The sequence below is a fragment of the Bufo bufo genome, chromosome 2, assembly GCF_905171765.1.
Source record: "Bufo bufo chromosome 2, aBufBuf1.1, whole genome shotgun sequence".
NCBI classification, from domain to species: Eukaryota; Metazoa; Chordata; class Amphibia; order Anura; family Bufonidae; genus Bufo; species Bufo bufo.
In genome coordinates, this window is record NC_053390.1 from 492,803,356 (window position 1) to 492,815,575 (window position 12,220).

The 12,220-nt window shown below is 45.8% G+C and overlaps 1 protein-coding gene across 3 annotated transcripts in view; it reads right to left on the minus strand.

Moving 5' to 3' along the window:
* The window catches only part of ACSBG2 (acyl-CoA synthetase bubblegum family member 2), a 149,710-nt gene that overhangs the window by 34,293 nt on the left and 103,197 nt on the right, over positions 1-12,220 (minus strand). The gene's annotated exons all lie outside the window — the stretch shown is intronic.

Genomic DNA, 12,220 nt, shown 5'->3' on the forward strand with positions numbered 1-12,220 from the left:
GTTATTGTTTCAGTACCACACTCACTAGATTATATATCAGCATGTACTGGATTTCCAACACAACAATGTTTCAGCAGTTAAAATAAGTACTGATAAGCAATCATCAACATAAGAGACTCTGGTCCCCAAGACAAGTACTTTTACCTGCAGGGGTTAATCTAAAACTAAACATATCTCCATCCCCATCTCTAAATATGTGAAATTCAATGGGACAGAGGAGCTGTAATTACACCTGCTTGCCACTGAGTTTTACAGGGGAAGGGAAAACACCAAATACACACCACAACGAATAGACAACTATCTAGGCCCCAAAAGCTAAGGAAGAGGGATGGTGACCTATTAATCCCTAGGCCTTTCCCTAACTTCTGCCAGTATGAGCAGATCCTGATGGTGGAAATACTCATGCATCGGATACCTAAAGCCCTGCTAAAACGGACGAGCCCTAAAATAGGTAGCATGGGATAAGACAGCTGGTTCCTTCCAGAATGAAGGAACCTGCGTCTCCCTAAGTCCTAGAAACAACACACACCAGATAATAAGAAACAGCGAAGGCAACAAGTACTTAGCTTAGAGATGTATGGAGAAGCAGGAGATCCAAGACAAACCAGCACTAGCAACTCCAAGCAGAAACTATCAACCGCATAGTCAGCATTGTGAGGCGGATCTAAATGGAGCCTCATCACTGATAACAAGCGGCACCTTAGGAGAGGTGAGATCCTGCCAAACAACAACATACGTAGAAGAAAACAGAGAGACCTGTCAGATAGCCTCACGTGCAGCAAGTCTATGCGATCTTCTCACCTCTCTTACAGGAGGGACCGTGACACTGAGATGTTGATAGTGAGCAGGTATGATAGGTCATCATTCATCAATATAGGAAATGGGACAACTTATGAGACGGCTTAAACTTATGGGAAAAAAAAGTTTCTCAAAACAGGAACAAGTAAAGTTAACTAAATTACATGTAAACACAAAAGTGTTACATGTAGTTTTCAAGTGTCAAAATGCATCTCTACGGACAGTGATATTTTTTTTTTTTGTTTGGTGGCAAAATAGCATAGGAAAGCACATTCTGACAACTATGCAGTATCTACTGTGTGGCACAAAATACTAGTTATATATAGTTGTATTGAAAAGCACTGCATTTGGGGCTGTGGAGTCACTGTGGATAAAATTCATGTCCACCCATTAAAGTCTGTGAACACACCTGCACATCACTATGGTCTCTTCAAAAAGTAACGCCTTCTGATCCACACACATGGCTTGCTCTCGTTACTAGGATCGGATATGCCCCTAATTTCTGATAGGTGTGGGTCCGAGAGGAAGAATCCACACCTATCTCTAGAACAGAGCCTGCAAAATGAAGGTGTGTGGACAACACATGCATGTCTCCCCCCCATTAATTTCTCTGCGACTGCTGAAAATAGCCGAGCAGTGTGCTTCCTATTCATTTCTATGGGACTTCCGAAAATAGATAAGTGTGCTGCTTGGCTATTTTCACCAATCCCATAGAAATGTATTAAGGGGGGGGGGGGGGGGGTCACGCATGCACGGTCAGGTCTCCTTCACTTTGCTGGCTCTGTTCTAGAGATATATCCTAGCCATATGCCCCCAATGTAACAGATGGGCCAACCCATTTAAGTGTTTTGTCCTCCTAACCAGGGTTTGTTTGTTTTTTTACAATTCACGGGATATAATTATTTTGTGATAACCATTACCAAGTGAATCACTAACCCCAGCCCCCCCTATATCCCATTCACCTATTTTTCCAGCACTATCACCCATCTGGTCCTCCTGTATGGCACAGTGATAGACTGCAGCTGTCAAGTGCCGTACAGTTGCAAGTTACTGTGCACATCCTCTGAACACTCCTTTCTAATAGTTGTCCCATGTAAAGCTAACTAAAGGCCAACGTTTTTTTATTTTTATTAGTTGTTTAACGTGTAGAATGATAAAGGGGGGGGGGGGGGAGTTGCAGAGAGCAATGAGGAGAAAGCCAAGCTATTAAATATATTTTCTCCACTGTATCCACTGAGGAAAATAAACTGTCAGATGAAAAACAGAGTGTAAAAGTAAAATTCCCCATTAAAACTGGCCTGTCTGACCCAGGAAGAAGTGCAACAGTGTCTGAAAAAGATTAAAATAGATTAAAATAGACAAAATCGTCAGAACCAGATGGCATATACCCCCATAGAATTAAGTAATGTCATAGACAGACTCTTGTTTTAAATATTTAAGGAGCGTTCCACAGGACTGGCACTCAACAAATGTGTCAATATTAAAAAATGGGTAAAAAAACAGAGCCAGGAAACTAAAGGCCGGTAAGTTGAACATCTGTTGTAGGTAAACTGTTTGAAGGTTTTCTTAGAGATGCTATCTTGGAGCACCTCAATGAATATAAGCGACTAACACAATCAGCATGGCTTTATGAGGGATAGGTCATGTCAAATCAATTTAATCAGTTTCTATGAGAAGGTCCGTTCGTATATCTTGACTTCTCCAAAGCATTTGATACTGTGCCACATAAAGGGTTAGTATATAAAAATTAGAATGCCTGGACTAGGAGAAAATGTCTATATGTGGGTAAGTAACTGGTTCAGTGACAGAAAACAGAGGGTGGTTATTAAGGGTATATACTCAGATTGGGTCACTCTCACTAGTGGGGTACCACAGGGCCCTATTCTCTTCAATATATGTATTAATGATCTTGTAGAAGGATTGAACACTAAAATATGAAATTTTTGCAGATGACTGAAAAGTGGGCCAGAGAGATATTTAAAGGGATTCTGTCACCAGGATTATCGCTATAGCGATATTTATATGTGCCCATCAGTCTCCTTGCTGTGTTTAAAATGATTCCACTGTTACTGCTCTGTGTGTGTTAGATTCTTATAAAAACCGATCTTATTGATATGTAAATTACCTTGGTCAGTAGCCCAAGGGGTTGTCCCACATCTGTTGGAGCTCAGCCGTGCCTATCGATCCGGAGCCCAGCGCCGTCTACCACTTGATTTATTCACTCCACTTGCCCTGACTTAATTTCTTCTCAGTGCCGTAGTCTCGCACAGGCGCAGTGGACACTGTATTCTGCGCCCCGTGCGGACTACTGGCATCGGCTTCGACGAGTCAACAGCGCATGCGCCGGCTCCCTGCGCACCATGCTGGCACCGGAAAAGGGAGTCGGCGCATGCACAGTTGACTCGTCGAAGCCGATGCCAGTAGTCCGCACGGGTGCAGACTACAGTGTCCACTGCGCCTGTGCAAGACTACGGCACTGAGAAGAAATTACGTCAGGGCAAGTGGAGTGAATAAATCAAGTGGTAGGCGACGCTGGGCTCCGGATCGATAGGCACAGCTGAGCTCCAACAGATGTGGGACAACCCCTTGGGCTACTGACCAAGGTAATTTACATATCAATAAGATCGGTTTTTATAAGAATCTATACAGAGCAGTAACAGTGGGATCATTTTAAACACACAGAGCAGTAACAGTGGGATCATTTAAACATAGCAAGGAGACTGATGGGCACATATAAATATCGCTATAGTGTTAATCATGGTGACAGAATCCCTTTAAATCCCATGGTGTAAGAGATGGGAATACATTTTGTCTCCGAGTACAAAGGTTCTTGGTGGAAAAATGCAGAATGCTGACATGGCACTGTGAAAGATGGAGAGGGTTAAATAGAAAAAGGCTATATGAAGATAATAAGATGTGTGTGTGATAGTGCCCACCCCACACAAGTTTCCTCTTTAGCAGAAAGTAGTCTGAACCAGGAAGTGCGGGGGGAGGAATGGAAATCAAACGTATGGTCTTATGGTCTGTATCTTGTACCCGCAAATTTCATGTTCCTCATATGATGGTTTGAAGCCTATATTATTGTGAGCTTGTCTTTAAATTAAACAGAGACTTGTTTGGATACAACCCTGATTGTAGTATTCAATTCTTCCGAGTTCTCGATACCTATTTGCCAAACTAATTTGGAACTCAGCATAAATCAGAGAAAGGGTCTTTGCCCTGACAATTCTTTGGCGCCCAATGTGGGGCTTGACCAGTGGACTCTTGACCCTGCAGTTCCGACCACGACGGGAGGAGAACTGGACTTACAGATAAAATATACAGCGCTGTAAGGTAAGAACTTTATTCTTACACAGTATATCTGTGTTTCCCGTGTCTTCAACCGGGTCCGATGCAGCGGGTCTATTGAAGTCTTACTGACGGTCAAGTCTATTATGGTAAGAACCTATTTATGCTGAGGTATGGGATTTGATTGGTTTTGGGAAACATTTGGATTGGTCATTGGTGTTGTTATACATGTCTTGGTTGTTGTTTGAATTTTGGATCATATCACAGAAAATGCCCGTAGAGGAAATAGTGAACCATGGAGTCCTCTGGGAAAGTGTTAAGACAATATAGAGTTTTCCTATCTGTAATATAGTTGATATATTAACAGGAGATTAGTGAGGAAATCGGCTATAAGGAAGCAGATAGATGGTTGTCGAAATTTAGTTTTAACTAAATATTTCAGATGTCTGGTAGAGAAATTCTTAACACAGACATGGGCAATACACATAGTATAATTGAGGGGTACAAATTAGCCAAACACAGTCGAAGATGTAGAAGGAAAACAAGACAAGAAAAAGACAGAGAAGGTGTTACAGAAGGCGGGTATGAAACGTGGTAATTTAGATTCTGAAGTTTGGGATAGGTTTAAAAGAACACATAGTGGTTGGATGAAGGATCAGATATGTGAAGAGGTTGTGGAATGTTGGCATCGGGCAGCAGAGAAAGTGAAGAATGAGAAATGGCCAAGCGTAGCATTTGGAGGAAATATGTATTATGATACCAATGGGAAAAAGGATGATGTGGAAAGACTGGAAGACAAAAAGTGTCCAGTACCCTGTGCTCCACCGCCCTCTTATCCGATGGTCACGAGTGGCCCGGGATACTGAACAAGTGGTGTTTGTGGAAATCAGGACCCTGACTGGACTGAGACATGTAGAGTTTGTGGGGCACCGAAGCCCAGACCACGGACAGGACTGTACCTAGTGACTATCAGAACAAAATTTTATTCCACGACTACCCGCACCACCACCACCAGTTGATGGGCCTGCAGAAGGAGTAGACAGGGCAGACAATCAGGCTCCCCAAACCCCACCAATGAGAGGTCAGTATGAACAACAACACATACTGTCATATTTACCTTGGAGTCCTAAGGATCAGATGGGACTTTTAGGTAGAATTCCTGACTCACTGACAAGACCTATTCCTGCCCACCGTATGTTACAACAGATACAAGCCACATATAGGGCAACATGGGCTGACTTAAATGACTCAGTGGCCTTAAAAATAGGACAGCGCGGTCAAACGGATATTGTGAACTATGCCCTTTAACCAGGGAACTGCCACCACACAATTAACACCGGGCTGAGAAACAGCGGCATGACGTAGGTGTGCCGCGCTCCTCCTCTGGCTGCCCTCTCCTCTCTCTCCCCGCCTCGCTCTTGGATGTGGATCCTGAAGGAACGCCGCCCCCTGGCCAGGCCGGGCTAGTAGAGCCTAGATGGGACTGTGATCTACCTTATGCTGCCGCCTGCTGCCCGCTGTGTTCCGTCGTATGCTGTCTGCCTTGACCCGCCACCTGCTGTCCGCTGCCTGCTGTGACCCGCTGCATGCTGTTTTGCTGTCTGGGAGGTGCTGGGTGTTGGAGCTGGTAAGCCACCTGATAAGTTGGGCTGCGGCTCCTGCTTTATCCCGCCGCCTGCTGCCCCCTGTGACCAGCCGCCTGCTGTATACTGTCTTCCCTGACTTGCCCTGACCCTTCACCCGCTGCCCACTGCCTGCCGTGACCCGCTGTATGCTGTTTTGCTGCCTGTGAGGTGCTGGGTGTTGGAGCTGGTAATCCACCTGACAAGTTGGGCTGCGGCTCCTGTGGGTGAAGTAGGTGCTCGGTGCCCGTTGTCCTGTGGGTGAATTTGGTGTCCCGATCCCGATGCCGAATGTGCTGACCTCCGGGCGCTGTTGGGAGACGGTAGTGGGTTGGTGCTCCCGGCAGGGGGCAATGTGAGGCCTGCTTGTGCTGTTTGCGGTCCCTGTTGGAGAGCCCGGCTGTTTGTGGCAGTCAGCTGCGAGCCCTGGGGCTGTCAGCCGTGTGGTTTGCTGTGGTCGCTGGAGTCTGAGGTCGTGAACTCAGTGGAACGGTTCCCCTTTATGGGTAAAGTACAGATGAAGAGTCAAGGCCCATAAAGACCCTCTTCGATTTACAGTTGTCTGGACCCTGCCTTTTTTTTCCTTTGGATGGACTGCCCCTCTTGATAATTTCAGCCGCTAGCTGGAAATTAAGTGGGGCGTTCTGATATCGCATCTATGTGGCTGGAAAGTCATACCTTTGGGGCCGCAGTTTGAACGCAAGAAGGTGCACCCACTGGGTATCCTGCTCCTGCATTCTGCTTATGGGACACATACCCTAAATCTGAGCTTCAACAATTTATTTAGACATTAAGTGGGTTTGCTCCACTTCTATCTATATGACCGGTATATAACTGCTGGCAACTCTATTTTAGCTTGTTAGTGGTTCTGCTCCGCTTCCGTTTATATGATTGTTATATAACTGCAGGCAATCTTATTTAGCCTGTTATTTGGGGGAAGTAACTAGTTAGTTCGCATTTACCCTGAGTGTCTGGTTTTTACATCTACTCAGTATCTATCTTTTTCTCCGATGTGTATATCTAACCAGTATCTATCTCTTTTTCCTATGTGTACCTGCTAATATTGATGAGTGGTGCTCTGTATATATATGAGATATTAGTGTGTGGGAACTGTGTTCATAGTTGCAATATATCGACTTGTTGGTAAGGCTGATTAGTCAGCCTGCATTTGTGGGAGGGGCGGAGGCTCTTCATATACGAGCCACAGCCTCACTCACAGGCGTGGGTTCTCAGGTGCACAGCTGCTGCTGGGTGTCATTAGCAAACTAGCTTCTCTGGTGGTAGGATTTCTCTTTTCAGCATGGAGCCAGAATTGAGCTTGTTGTTTTTCTCTCTGCTACCGTAGCATGCACGTGCCATACAATGTAAGTAGGTTGGGCCGGGGCCGTCTCTCCTGGCCGGTCGGAACCGACTTTGCTAGCAAATGGGAGGCTTTGCCTCTGAATCTGCTACCTCAAGTTTGCTCGTTGGGGCTAAATACTTCTATTTCTTTTCAACTTGGTTTTGTGTCTCCCCCTCCCCCCGCTACCACCATCCTTAGACTTCACGTATTTCACTGCTCCATGTACTTAAAAACCCTGCTGCACTTTTATGCTCTGCTGTTATCCTGAGTGACATTTACACTTTTGGCTTTTATTTTATGTTTTTATGCTGCATCCGCACGTCTTTACTGTCCAGCACATTCCTACTCTTGGTTCGTATTCACTCAGATTGGTCTCACATTCAAGCTGCGGTCACCTGTTGACTGTTACATCTCATTCCGTCCCCAGCCGACAGCCGGATCTGTATTACACGCCTGTTATTACATGTTGTGTACTCGGCTTACAGCTGCTACTGTTACTCCATTTTTATTCTCTGGACGCACAACCACCCTGGTGTTCACACCTTGCTCCACTCACAACCAGAGCTGCGTTCATGCATCGACTGATATACCATGTTTGCTCTGCTCACTGTGAGAGCTGTGTTTACACGTCCGCTGTCACAACATGTTCATACTAGGCTTGTTTCAGAGCTGCATTCACGTTCACTGTTACATCATGTTTATGCTCCACTCACATTTAGAGCTTCTGTTCTACCAATTTAATTCTCGGCCACACCCAGAGGTGCATTCACACTACGCTGTCAAATCATTTTTTTCACTCCACCCTCGACCAGAGTTGCATTCATCCGTCTATCGATATATCAGGTTTACTCTACTCACACCCAGAGCTGCGTTCACACGTCCTATGCTACTACAGGTTCTTTCCATGTCTGCTGTCACATCAAGTTAATATTCTGTTCACATCCAAAGCTGCGTCCGCATGTCTGCTTTTACATCTTGTCCTATACGCCATTCCCATACTCAGAGCTGCGCCCATACCATGTTTTTTAGGTACCACTCGCATCCAAAGCCCCATTTGTTGTTACATCATGTGTTGTACTCTGCTTCCACTCAAAGCTGCATTCTCCTGTTCATTGCTACGTCATGGTTTTACTCAATAATCTCACCGGGGCAGTCTGCACCCACCGCTCTGGTACCTCTCTCCCGACAAACATAACGGCGTTCTTTTCAGGCTTACGTTCCTTTCCTCGGTGGTCTGTTACATTCCATAGGCCTACTTTTCTGTTCACCTCAGGGAGATTTTTTTTATTTCTTTTTGGTCTTCTTTAACCCCTTAGTGACCACCCATACGTGTTTTTACGGCGGTCACTAAGGGGCCTTAGGCTGGGCCGCCGCGTTTTTACGGCGGCACAGTTTAAGCGCCGCGCGGCTCCCCCGTGCAGCGGGGAGCGCGGACCTGGCTCTCACATGAGAGCCGGGTCCCTGCTCTAACAGCCCGGAACAGCAGGAGTGCCGATCCGGGCTGTTTAACCCTTTACATGCCGGGCGCAATGGCGCCCGCTGCATGTAAAGTGGTGACAGAGGAAGCGGACTCCCTCTGTCTCCCATCAGCACCCCGAAAATGCGATCGCGGGGTGCTGATGTGCTGGGAAGCTTACCTTGCTTCCGATGAGGGCCCGAGCCTGTCTTCAGTTACTTCCAGCAGGCTGTGCCTCTCTGGCGCAGCCTGCTGGTCAATGTTCGAATAGCATTGCTATTGAAATGCAATGCATTATAGAGATAATGCATTACATTTTAAAAGCAATCAAAATACTGTATATTATAGTCCCCTTGTGGGACTATTAAGTAGTAAAAAAAATAGAAAAAAAATACACATTTATTAAATAAAAAAAATTCCATAAAATAAAAAAATATGCCTTTTTTTCCATTGAAAATACGCTTTTCAATGAAAAAAATTGCAAAAAGAAAATATCCCCCATATGTTTGGTATTGCCGCGTCCGTAACGACCGGGACTACATAAATATTACATAAATTATCCCCTATGGTGAACGCCATAAAAAATAAAAAAAAACAGAATTTCTAATTTATTCTTAGTTTCCACCGAAAAAAAAAGTAATAACAAGCCATCAAAAAGCGGCATTTACTCCAAAATCATACCCATGAAAAATACAAGTCGTCTTTCAAAAATCAAGCCCTCACACAATTCCATATAAAAAAATTAAAAAAAGTTATGGGTCTTGTGAAGTGGCAATGCAAAATAATTTTTGGGGTTAATAAAAGGTGTTTTATTGCAAAAAAAAGTAGTAAAACGTAAACAAAATTATAAGTATTTAGTATCACTGTAATCGTACTGACCCAGAGAATAAAGATATTATGTTATTTGCACCGAAAAATGAACGCCCAAAAATGTATAATGTAAAAACGCAGTGGCAGTATTGCTATTTTTCCCCATCTCCCTCCCAGAAAGAGTTAATAAAAGTTAATCAGAAAGTTATGTGTACCCCAAAATGGCGCCATTAAAAACTACAACTTGTCCCGTAAAAAACAAGCCCTCATAAAGCTATATAGACGAAAAAATAAAAAAGTTATAGCTCTTGGAACGAGACCATAAAAAAAGGAAGAAAAACGCTTGGTCATAAAGGCCCAAACAGGCTTGGTCACTAAGGGGTTAATCCTGGTTCATATTCACTCAGACTGGTCTACTTTAAAATAAAATAAAATAAAAAAATCGCTTTCACTGCTGCAGTCCGAGTCGTCCGCCGCTTTACACCGCCTGTACGCGTCTACAGGACGGGTAAGCTCCTTCCCTCAGTCCATCCCCTCCACAGGACTCCTCCGATCAGCCCTCATGTGTTTCCCTGCTTCCGGTCGCGGGGTCGGCGTGCGTTCCAGCGTAGGAACGCATGTTGAGAGCCACTGCCAGACTTGTGTGTTTTGAATTACAGGTGGTGTCCTGGTTAGTACTGTGTCATTGCTGCCCAAACTTACCGGTGCTCGCTCCTCCCGGTTCCTCTATGCTATCTACAGCGGCATTTTGCAGATCAGGTTCACACACACTGACATCGCTCTTGATAGTGGCTTGCAGCTAAACCAGCTCCTCTATTCCTTGTTGTGGTTGCTAGGAGCTGGTCATACAATGCAAAATCCTCACGTTGGCGGCGCATGCTGGGCTGTGTTTTACATGAATACGACTCCCCTGGGTTGGAAATACACAGCTTCAGCCTAGACACTATGCACAGTCACTGCACGCTGACCATTTGCCTGCCGTCATCTGCACTGATATATAGTGGTAGCAGGGCCGTTCTGTATGTGTATGTTCATTTATTCATATGCTATGTTTTTTCCTGTTTCCCACTGGATCGCCCAGGCTCGTACCTTCCTCTGTCTCCTGGATCGCCCAGGCTCATGCCTACCTCTGTCTCCTGGATCGCCCAGGCTCATGCCTACCTCTGTCTCCTGGATCGCCCAGGCTCATGCCTACCTCTGTCTCCTGGATCGCCCAGGCTCATGCCTACCTCTGTCTCCTGGATCGCCCAGGCTCATGCCTACCTCTGTCTCCTGGATCGCCCAGGCTCATGCCTACCTCTGTCTCCTGGATCGCCCAGGCTCATGCCTACCTCTGTCTCCTGGATCGCCCAGGCTCATGCCTACCTCTGTCTCCTGGATCACCCAAGCTGTCATCTCCTCAGTTATTCCTCCTTCTGACTCGACTCGATTTTGTTCTACTGGGAACGGGTACGTTCGGTTTATTTTTTATGTATCATTACCCGCGGTCCATCCAGGCCCTTTTCTTCCTTCTCTGCCTGGTACGTTCAGGTCTGGTCTCCCTGCATGTCTACTATTCCAGGTTTTTTCCAGGGTCTCCCGCTGTCGGCGGATCCGTCCAGGCTTAGCCTCCTATCCATTAAGATACTACCCCATGATCCGCACAGGCCCCCTACTCTTTCACACTCGTCTCACCCATGCCTGTCCCTTCCTGATTTACTTTTTCAGGTCGGTCCTTCACCGGGCTACGTAATGCGGTATTTCTGGGTCACCCCCCTTTTTCTTTTTTCTTTTTTTTTTCAGGTGATGCCAGAAGCAGATCCCGCAGGGTCCCCTCTCCCAGCCTTCAATTCCCGGGTGATGGATTAGAGTCCCTCCTTTCTCACGCCAGGAACCTGGTACAACATTCCCTCTCCTCCAACATGGCCAGGAATTATCAAGCCGACTATAAAATATATAAAGAATTCTCGACCCCACGGCTTCGGGGGCCCGGTGACGGCTTCGGGGGCCCGATGACTGTTTTTAGTCCTGCTGGGCTGATTGCCTGGTTGGTTGTCCATCTGTGCATCTGGGCTGATTTGGCCCGTATGTATCACATACATAACTGCTTCCCTAATTTCCTAATAATCCATGTTGATTGCTCACTTTATGTTTTAGGTTCGCCCTACAGCATCATTGTCATGTCTTACGCAGATATTTCGTCTTGCTTTAATTGTTCATGCTTTCGGTCAGGTCCTGCCAGAGGAGGAACAAGTAGGGTAATTCCCTCTAGCATTTCAGTCTCTGATCGTAGTCGATCATATCTTGCCAACCAGGTCCCCGCGCAAAGTCTTTGCCTTTTTACAACGACCAGGAATTCATTTTCGCCGGTAGCTTCATTGCAATTGCATTCCCTCACTCATGGGAGGGCATAGACAGAATCTTGTATATTATGGCTTCGTAGCTTCTTTCCGCACTAACCTCAGACTCCCTACAACCACGTTGAATCGAGTTTTAGACAAAGTTCAGCATTTCCTCATGGTAGAAGATTCAGATAGTAGGTCGGTCTTCTCGTCTCAAGCGTTAAAACAATTCTCAGGGGCACACAGTAGAACAACGCGCGGACCACGGCTAGCAGATAGCTGTTGTCTGGGGAACTATTCAAGGATTCTCTTCCTATCTACATAGTTCTTTTTGGCCCTCATTCCTGCATAGTCTAGGCAGTTAGGTTTCGGTCCCACGATCTCCTGAGGCTAGGGCATTGCCAGTACTCCGTAGAACCAAAACTTTACAAGGTTCATTTGGTTTTCATGATCCATTTCACAACGTATTCCCGGTCCTCCATTCCGCTTTGGGGCAGTATCCGCAATATTGAGTATCATGTCTCTGGCCTTGTCATCCACAAGATGGGTTGTAGGTCTCCTTCTGGCCTTGCCTCATACACCC